The 10042-nt window shown below is 52.2% G+C and overlaps 1 pseudogene; it reads right to left on the reverse strand.

The window, feature by feature from the left end:
* Nucleotides 1-4430: 4430 nt before the first annotated feature.
* Nucleotides 4431-8153, reverse strand: LOC142422955 (2-acylglycerol O-acyltransferase 3-like; annotated as a pseudogene).
* Nucleotides 8154-10042: the final 1889 nt, after the last annotated feature.

A 10042-nucleotide genomic window follows, 5' to 3' on the forward strand; every position in this document is an offset into this window, starting at 1 on the left:
CCTGCCCCACAAAGGGCCCATTCATCACCTCCCTTTCCTCTGGCAAGATGCACCCCCCCACTCAGGGGATCAGCAGATGGACTGAAATCTGAGAGGAAGGAAGGTCCAGCAGGGTCTGACCCTTCCACTACCCCGTACTTCTTGCCTCCAAGCTCACCTGAAGCTGCTCCCTCTGCCCTCCAAACTCAACAGAAAACCCCAAGAAAAACCTGGTGATGCTTACATCAGGTTCACCCTGAGCCCTAAAATATCATAACTACCCTGTGTGTCTCTGTCAGCATAGTATCTGGTCTCTTCTAATCTCACCAGGGGGAAGGAACATCAATTCCCACAGTCCAAGGCTGATACTTTTAAAGTGGAAGTCAGACCAGATGTGCCTCCATGTTCCGATTTTTTCACCAATTCTGACACCAAATGGTCGCACAGCACTGGCTGCTTCTCTGCTGGGTTTGACAGGTTTTGCAATGACGACACAGAACTCAAAGACAATACTCACGACTATGGAGTTTATTATGGAAGTAAGAGGTTAAAAACAAGAGTTAGGAAATACTCAGGTTATGGTTTTCAGGATAGCCTCTTCTGAGCCAGGCCCTAAGTCAGGCTTCTCCTTGACCTTCTGCCTATTAGCTGTTGGCTCCTTATGTCTCTTGGGACAGCGTTACCTCTTCCCTGCGTCAGTAAGTGTTACAAAACTCTTGAGCAATGCTGATACGTGCCTGGAGTCACCCCACGGACTGCAGGTAAGCCTCAGTCAGAAGGCACTTGTTCTCTAAGCCCATGGGTAGACTAGCCTAGTTCCCTCAGGTGGCCAGAGACATCTCACTCTGTAAGCGAGCCTCCTAACCAAAGGGACTCCATTTTCTTGCTTTGTGAGCTGAGAAGTACACTACACACTGCTGCCAGTCTCTCTTTTCTCCTTTTTCTGCTGCTGTTTCTTGATGACCTTTTTCAATCTCTCCAGTATTGGAACGCTCAGTCTCCTCTGTCAAAGAGGGACCCAACACTACTTTCTTGGTGCTAATAATCAGGTCTATCCCATCTGCTACCCCCAAATGGCTCATTTTTTAAGCACAAAAGGATGGCAAAACTGATCTGCCTTCTTGTTTGGATTCCGTAGACCTCATTGGCATGGCCAACTTCCACAAGTGTGCCATGAGCCTTATGTATATTCTTAGCAAACTATCCAATCCCTTTAATGGGCTACAAGCACCTCATTTGAACATCCCTGCAACTCATTGGGCGGAAGTTGCAATGATTTTAAACAGAGGCGTCATACATAGTAATTCACTGTCCTCAGTACTTTCCCAAGGGGCCTAACCAGATGACACACAGACATGTTCAAAGCAATGAGGAGTCTCTCAGCACAATACACAATAGAGTTTGGAAATGAAGGAGAGGGGCTGCTTCCCTTTTCTCTTTTCTCCTCCTTCTCCCTCTCTCCTACTCACCTATTCCACCTCATCATTTTCCTTCTTCTTCTTCTTCTTCCTCTTCACTCTTTGAAAGTGCTATGAGCCCATCCCCAAAGGGCAAGGCTCACCTTGGCTTCATTGACAAAGGCTTCAATACGCCAAGAGCCTGTTGAGAATGTCTGCATACCCCACTGAGAAATTCAAAGGTGAGATTGTGGCTGGCTGGGTGCTGTGAGGTGGGACAGAAGGGAGAACCGTGGCTACCCAGGGAATGCAGGCCAAGGCTGCCCAGGCATGGAGCTGGGAGTCCCACAGAGAAAGTCTGAGTGGAGCAGGGGCAGAAACCAGAGCCAGAGGTTAAGGAAGCAGCAGCACAGGAGTTGCTCCAAAAAGCGTTGCAGAACAAGATCTGAGGACTTCAGGAATGGGGCCATCAGGGAAGGGAATCCACTGTAACCAGGATGTGTTGTGACAGGACAGCCCAGGTGAGAACTTCAATGGCTATTCCCGATGCCCTCTACTCCAGTCCCAAGTCATTGTGTAAGGAAGCGAAAGGAGAGGGCAGCAAAGAGGTCCACCACAATCTTCTCTACTACTCCTTCCCCCAAACTCCATGCCTGGTACAAGAAGACACCTGCTGGCAGCCAGATGTTGTCCTTACTGGGTCTGTGAGTTGAATCCATCCCACAGTCACCTTGTGTGACAGAGTGGAGCTGCCCCCTTGGGGGTTCATAGGCTGCAATCTTTACAGAAGTAGCTTGCCAAACCTATCTGCCTCAGATATGTTGGGTAAATTGAACCCCAGAGGTTTCCTTAGCAAGTAAGCACTTAACCATGGCACCACCAGGGCCCCTTAGCCTATTCTAGGGAGGAGGGGCAAATGCTCTCCTTGGATGAAGAGGGAGTGCTGACTAATGCAAGGACTAAGCTCTTCTCTGTACCAACTGGAAGTGAACACAGAACTTCTCACTGAGAATGACCCAGGTAAGCCATGGGAATGCCTGCATTTTCATGGACGAACAAGGGGAAATTCTTCCACGGGATGTATTTTATACACTTGTAGTTGCACTTATTGCATTTTGATGAATGGTTCTTATTTCAGTCTGGGATACAGACCTAAAGCCTGCAGTAAAGAGGACTACGGAGGAATGCGTTATTTAATGTGGCTCATCTAGACTGTCTCTGGAAGTCCCACCAAATGACCTTTTCCTAATGCATCGGTTCTCCACCTGTGGGTCTCAACCCCTTTGGGGGTCGTACAACCCTTTCACAGGGGTCACCTGATGCAACACAGTAGCAAAATGATAGTTATGAGGTAGCAACAAAAATAATTTTATGATTGGGCAGGGTCACCACCACATGACGAACGTTATGAAAGGGTCCCGGTATGAGGAAGGTGGAGAACCACTGTATAATGAGTCTGTCATCTGAGGAGTTGGGGGCGATACTGAGAGGACTGGGTCTAGAGTGCGAGTAACATGATGCATTGTGCTTGCCAGGCATGGGGTATAAAGTAAGCGACCTCAATACCAGGAGCAAGAACATCTCATTCCCAGCAAGAAAGAAGATCCTGTGGGACCTCTGGAGGGAGCATCTGAAAGGACTGTGATTTCACAACTCATCTTAAAGGCGTAGTAACCATATGAGAAGGGGGCTGGGAGTGGTTGTGGGATGCTCTAAGATAGATGTGGTAATGACTGTACAATTCTCCTTGATATGAGTGAACGATTGAACAATTGAATTATATGATATGTGAACTACGTGCCAACAAAACTGTTGGAAGAAAAGAAAGAATCTCCCTGTGCCTGGAACTTCATGCAGGAGATATCAGTGACAGAGGACACAGCAGCAGCCTTTACAGTGGAACCAGGATCCAGAGCACACCACAGAGCCACGGACTTCCCAGATCGCAGAGCAAGTAAAACTGAATGCTTCAGGGCCTCAGGGTGGTTTGTGGAGGCAGGTAGGTGCCTCTGGGCACCTAATTGGGAGAGCTGGACATGGTGCCCTACAAACTTGGAACTGAGTGCTTTCAGGTCAAGTCTTGCGGTGGAGTGTCTTGCCCTTTGGGCATTCATTGGTAGTCCCCAGAGAGAATTGTCACATTGCTGGAGCAGGGCAGAGGCTGAGCCAAGAGGCTCAAGGCCAGAGAGAGGCCTGTCTAAAGGGGTGTGGTGAAGAACAAACCAGGCCTGGCTGAACAATCGTGTCCTGAGCACATTTCATCTGAATTGTAACATGGTGAGCAATCTAATAAACCTCAACACTCAGGAGCATTGTCGGTGAATCTAGGAGGCCCTTATCAGGAATTAAGGAACACCGCAGAAAGCTTGTATTGGTCAAGGAGAGCGCCATGGGAGACAGAACAATGACTATACAAGGCCAAAAGACCTTCAGGGAAATCAGAGATGGGCCTCCAAATGGGAGCAAAAGCACCAGGTCTACAAGTGGGTGCACTCACTGTAGCAGCAAACCTTTTGAGACAAAAAGGGTCAGTGTCTGCCCAGAGGTGAAGCTCAGAGGACAAGAAAGACAGGAGCAGGGAAACGGTAAACCAGGGAGGAAGTGGAAAGAGTGCTGCTGCCTTGTGGGTTTACAATCAATGTCACAAAGCAAAAGGCACGTGAATTGTTGAATGGAAAACCAACTGACTCTGTCCGTTCACCCAAAGCATGCACACATGCTTCCCTCCACATCCACCTCTCTCTCTTTGCCCCTCCACCTAGCCCCTCTCCCCGACATTGTCCCGGTGTCCTTTTGCTCTCAGCTAGCAGGTGACTCCACTGACAGATGGGGGTGGGGGGCCGAATCAGGGGAAACGGACTTGTTGACAGTCTCACATTGCATTGAGCCTCCCTAGGAGGAGAATTCAGGGCTTTTCTGCCCAAATCAAAGCAGAAGCTCAGGTTGAAGATGGGGGGTGCCTGAGCCTACTTGCTCGAATGGGAATGGGCTGTCTCTGAGCAGATGGGCTCCCGACTGAATGACGCTGGCATCCTGAGAGGGAAACAGCTTTTATTAGGTGGAGGGGAGCCACAGGTCAGGGAGGGGTGGTGGCATTGTCCTGGCCATGCTCTCGGCAGAGGAGGGAGGGCGAGGCCTGGAATAGAGGAAGGTGAGGTGAGCATCAGCAGGGACACCACAGCCCTCCTTGTGCTCCTCAAACAGCCGGTCCAGGGCCTTCAAGTAGAGTGTGTGGTAATGGTCAACGTCTTCCTCCATGGGGTGGAGGATCTGGGGCACGTCGATGGGGCGGCCCACTGGGGGGACAGGGAGGCAGCTGCTGAGCACAGAGTCCTGTGATGCCCAAAAGTCTGAGGGCAGCTTTCCCTAGGAGATGAGTACTCACCCACAATGATGATGGGCCTGGGGAAGGGCATAAGGCCCCAGGATTTGGCCGAGAAGAGACTCTGGCCAAAGAAGATGCAAGGAGCAAAGCCCACCAGTTTCTTGAAGGTCATCTGGCAGCGGTACTGCTAGGAGTCAGCAGGAAAAGTCTTGACGTTGAAGATACCATTCTCTCCGAAAGAGTAGATGGGTACCAGGGAGGCCCTTGGGAGGAGAGGAGGGAGGCATGAGGCTGGTGGCTGGCGCCTGAGCTGCCTCAGAGGCTCTCAGCTGCTGCTTCCCAAGACCCCAGAAGTCACACCAAAGAGGGCGTCCACCTCTGGTCACCAAGGAAGATCCCCCAGGAAGGGTTCACCTTTCTTGAGACTCAACGGTGCACTACAGATACTTTTCTCATTCCGCCTTTACAACATGACAGGCTTGCCAGGCGGCGTGTGCGCTACTTCCCAGGTGAGGAGACATGGCCAAAGGCTTGCCTCTGAGATAGTGCCAGGGACTTGAACTCAGGACTTCCGGGGCCCTTTTTTGGGCATTCTAACCTTGCCTCTTTCTGATGCACAGATATGCAGTAGGGTAGACGGAGGCTGCGCACCGTGTTTGGCTTGGTGTGAGAACTCAGCGTGGAGGTGGGCACTCTCCATACCTGTATTGCCCTTCAGCGGGACCCAGGTGAAAGCTCCAGCATCTTCCACTGACCCCGGGGGACATCAGAGCCACTCACCCGTGCCGCAGCGCAAGGCTCACGAAGCCTATGCGATTCAGGAGATTAAGACTGTGCTGGCCAGGGCCTGAGTCCAGCATCTCCTGGGCACCCCCGACGACGATGACCACGAGCTGGCCACACGGGTTCTGGGACACGATATAGTTCAGGTTCTGATGGTCCACAGAACAGAGTCCTGTATTGGGGGTGGGTGGGTGGGGGTTGATGGAGGCGGTGCAGGAAGCAGTCACCACCAGCACAGAGGTTCATGAGTACCTCAACTTTATGGGAAGGGTGAGCTCCCACTATTGTTCCATATGCCCTCATGCCACTAGGTGTCAGCCTCTAGTCCAAGTGCAGACAACAGATCACCAGCATCCAATCAAAGCCCCTAAGGGAGTAGTACTGGTGGAGGTGTGACTCTTGCCTTGGGAACTGTCAACTCCTCCTCCACCTCCCCATCATCATCTTCTTCCTCCTCCATGCTCACCAGAAATCATGAGATAGTCACAGTAGATGGGGAGGGGGAATAAGCCTGCCACCATGGCCAGGAAGGGTCGGAGCCCAGGGAACTTCTGGGAGAAGGCGTTGCTCTCTGTGCAGAAATTGCAGCTGTACCCGATGCACACGATCCCGTTGGGTTGGGCGCCCATCACGTTTTCCAGGGGCAACGCAGCTGTTTTCACAAGCTGTGGGTGTTCTGGGAGGATCAGGGAGAGAGAGGCAAAGGGAACGTCACACTGGGAAAAGTTATTCCTCCACATCAGTGGACCTCCGAGTGTAAGGTCCTTGGAGGGGTAGAAGATGGCCGTGCGACCCTCCCCACTGCCTGTGCCTGGGCCATCTGACCAGTCACCTTGATAGGAAAATAATCCCTCAGATACTTACAAATTGTCTGATTCCTCATCCACATGGAGCATCTTCAACTGGGATCACAGGTCACAGAAGTTGGCATGTCAGAGTCCTCCCAGGCTGCTGTCCCGCCAGTTTTTGTGGGTTTGGGGAGGGGGGACTGCCCAAAACTCACCTTGGTTGGGCGTGTCCCAGTCCAGGTAGAGCCAGGCAAAGTAGAGAAGGGAGATGGGCCAGAGCGAGGTGAAGAGGAGGAGGAAGAGCAGGAGGGTGGAGAAGATGCCTGGGTGAGAGGTGAGAGAGAATGAGGAATGAGCTCCCTAAGAGCTTCCGGGCTCCCTTGACCTGCAGAGTGAGGAAAACTGGAGGTCCTCCCTCCAGTTCCAGGCCTCCGAGCCTCTCCCTTTCCGTTCAGCCATGAAAAAATATGTGGTCACATAGTGCCAGACCAACGCTGATTCCAGCCACAGCCTTCCTGGGGTTTTCCTGGTAGGTGAGTGGGGGAGCTGAAGAAACCTCCATCCCTTGGCCTCTTCCGTGAGGTTCAGGGTGGCAGAAGTGAGAGCCTGGAAGCCTGCCCTCGGTAAGGTTTTCTGGGCCTGGAAGCCTGGCTTTGCCTGTGTGTGTGAGTTGGCAAGTGGCCGTAGCCCTGAGATCCGTGGCCAGAGGCCAAAGAGCTCCAGACTCTTCCCTGGAGGTGAACTTTGAACTTCTTCCTATGTGGTCTAGGCTGGCCATAGGACTGGGTCCGGGAAGGCGTGTTCGAGGGAGGGGCAACCCCCAGGTATTGAAGAGATTGGTGTGGGGAGGGGACAGTGCAGCTTATCCAGTGGGTCCCATAAGTGCCAGCTGTGTATGTGTGTGGCAGGGGGTGGGGGGGCACACAAATCCCCAGGAGATGATTCCTCCCGATCCTGCCTGAAATCAAGCCTGTTGGCAAGTCACAGTGAGGGTCAAGGCCAAGGGGACTGGGTGCTGGACCTGCGGCCTGGTCCTGGCTGTGTGCTAGCATGCTCTCACGGGTGCTGGCACAGACACACACACACACACACACACACACACACATGCGTGGGGTTCCTCTTCTTTATTTCACTCCCTGGACCCCCGGGCTAGAGGGTGGGAGCAGCAGGTCAGTTTAGGAGGGGATGAGGTGGCAGCGGTCAGGGCCACCTTAGAGCTCATGGAAGAGGTGCATCAGCCACTGCTTGTGGGGCGTGAGCAGCATGTCCACCTGCATGACTGCGCGTGGACTAGGCCCCCAATGTGGGCAGGAAAGAAGCCAAAGGTGAAGGTCGCCCGCTGCCAGCTTGGCGTGGCCCTGACTAGAGGACTCCGGGGCAGTGAGGCGGGGCTCGGCGCAGCAGCAGGTCCTACTGATCATTGAAGAACCTGGGGCAAGGTGCATCAGCACCCACAGCCAGATCAGCGCCTTGGTGGTCTCCAGGGCGAGCTCCTTCACTCTGAGCGAGAAGCCCCACACCAGCAAGGCCTGGATAGGGGCATAACTGCGTGGACTCAGGCTACCCACCCATGCCCACCCACCCCTTCCTGGGGCAACCTGGGTACATGGCCCACGCCAAGTTCTGGTGCCAACTGCACCTGAACACTCAGTGCTCTGGGTTTTGCCTGCAGCCCCTCTCTGGAATCTCCCCTGTGCAAGAACGGCCACCCGGCTGCCTCCAGGTCTAGAGGGCAAGTAGGAGGTGCTAGCCAGGTCTGAGTAGGCTAAAAGAGTAGAGAGGTGGGGGTACCATGCTCAGAAACTGGACTCCTGGGTATTGCAGGGGGCGAGTGTGTGTCATTGGCAATTTGGGGGACCAGGATTATCAACCTACCTCCATCTCGATTGGAGGAAGGCGAAGGCTCTGAGACCCAGCTCTGCCCACAGCTCCCCTTCTTCACCAGTCGCCCCAGAAGATGGGAAGGTGGAACCAACAGGGCAGCATGAGCATGGCCTCCATGCAGAAGTTATCGAAGGCCCTGACCACCAGGATGCCGGGAGGGTGGAAACCAAAGAAGAGGTGGTGTCAAGAAGGATCGAGCTCGGTGGTCTTTGGGAGCTGCAGAGACCTGAGGCAGGGCCAGCTCAATGCCGCTGACGACTCTGACAGCTCATAAGGCTCCTTCCTCTGCCCACTCCTTCCCACAGGCCACACGCTTTAGACAGAGGGTCTAACTGCATACACAGAGTCCTGTTGGCACAGTGCGTTACGCTGGGGCCTGCTAACCGCAAAGTCAGCAGTTTGAAGCCACCACTCGCTATTTGAGAGAATGGCCAGGCTTTCTACTACAGTAGAGATATATTGTCTCAGAACCCCATGGGAGGAGTTCTACCCTGTCCTATCAGGTCTCTATGAGTCGGGATAGACTTGACGTCAGTGGGTTTGGGGATTTCTTGAGTTAGCAGCATACAAGAATATACTCCTTCCAATGGACTATGTGGTTTACAGATGAGAGTCTAGTATGTAGTTTCTTTTTTAATAAGACCCTTCACCTGCCACAATCCATTTGCAAACACAAGCCGCTCCAAGGACGAAAGATGGAGCTTTCTATGCTCGTACAGAGTTAAAGTAGAGGAAATCCACAGGGGGCAGTGCTACCCAGTCCCAGAGGGGCAGGATCAACGAGATGGCAATGGTTATCCGTTGGGCTGCGATCCTCCTGGTCTGCAGTTTGAAACCCCCAGCAGCTGTGCCGGAGAAAGACTCTACTCCCATAAAGAGTTGGCATCAACTCGATAGCAGTAAGCTTGGTTTTAGTTCAAGAATGCTTTCTCTGAAGGTTCACAGCCTGAACAATTCCAGCTTTCTTACCCATCAGATCTCCACCATGGTCTGAGTGGTCAAAAGTAAAATGGAAACTGGCTTACAGTCTTTTGTGACACACAAGCTACTTTCCAAACGAAGAAAAGAGAATGTTTTCATTCTTTATATTCAGAACGGTAAATAAAGTAAGTAGCTAATGAAATCCCCTTCATTTGACCATGACCATAACATTAAGAATCAAATCTATGAGATAAAGCCCCAGTCAGAAGCCTGGGAGTCCTGGTGGTGCTTGCAGTGGGGACATGTAGTTTTGGGCTACGATCTGCTGCATGATAGGCAGTTCGAAACCACCATCGGCTCTGCGGGAGAAAGACTGGGCTCTCTACTCTCATCAACACTTACAGTCTCAGAAACCCACAGAAGGTCGCTGTGAGTTCCCTTGACTCCATGGCAGTGAGCTGGGCTTAGGGATGGTGCTGTCAGATAAGTGTTGCATGAATGATGGGTAACGTGGGTGGTTCAAGACCACCAGCCACTCTGCTGGAGAAAGATGAGTCTGTCTGCTTCTGTCATGATTCACAGCCACGAAATCACCCCATGGAGTCACTATGAGTGGAATGGACCAGACGGCAGTGGGTTTGCTGTGATAAGCACCCTGGTGGAGCTGGTGGGTAGTGCTGGACGTCCAACCTTAAGTAGTTCCAACCCATCCATCCTTTTCCATGGGAGAATGACTCACATGGTAGCTATGATTTGAAGCCAACAGGATAGCAGTGTTTTCTTTCCTTTTCTTTATTTATTTTTATGAACAAGCATGGAAAGAAATGGACTGGTTTATACATTGCCCAGTCGTTGCTTTTGATAACCATATCCTCTTTTGTAGATGATTTGAGCAGGTGATTGCTTTGCTTATTGGACAATCCGTCCCTGGTAGAAGGCCGGTGCCCCATGGTCAATGAGATTAG

Source organism: Tenrec ecaudatus, chromosome 12 (genome assembly GCF_050624435.1).
Source record: "Tenrec ecaudatus isolate mTenEca1 chromosome 12, mTenEca1.hap1, whole genome shotgun sequence".
Classification (NCBI taxonomy): Eukaryota; Metazoa; Chordata; class Mammalia; order Afrosoricida; family Tenrecidae; genus Tenrec; species Tenrec ecaudatus.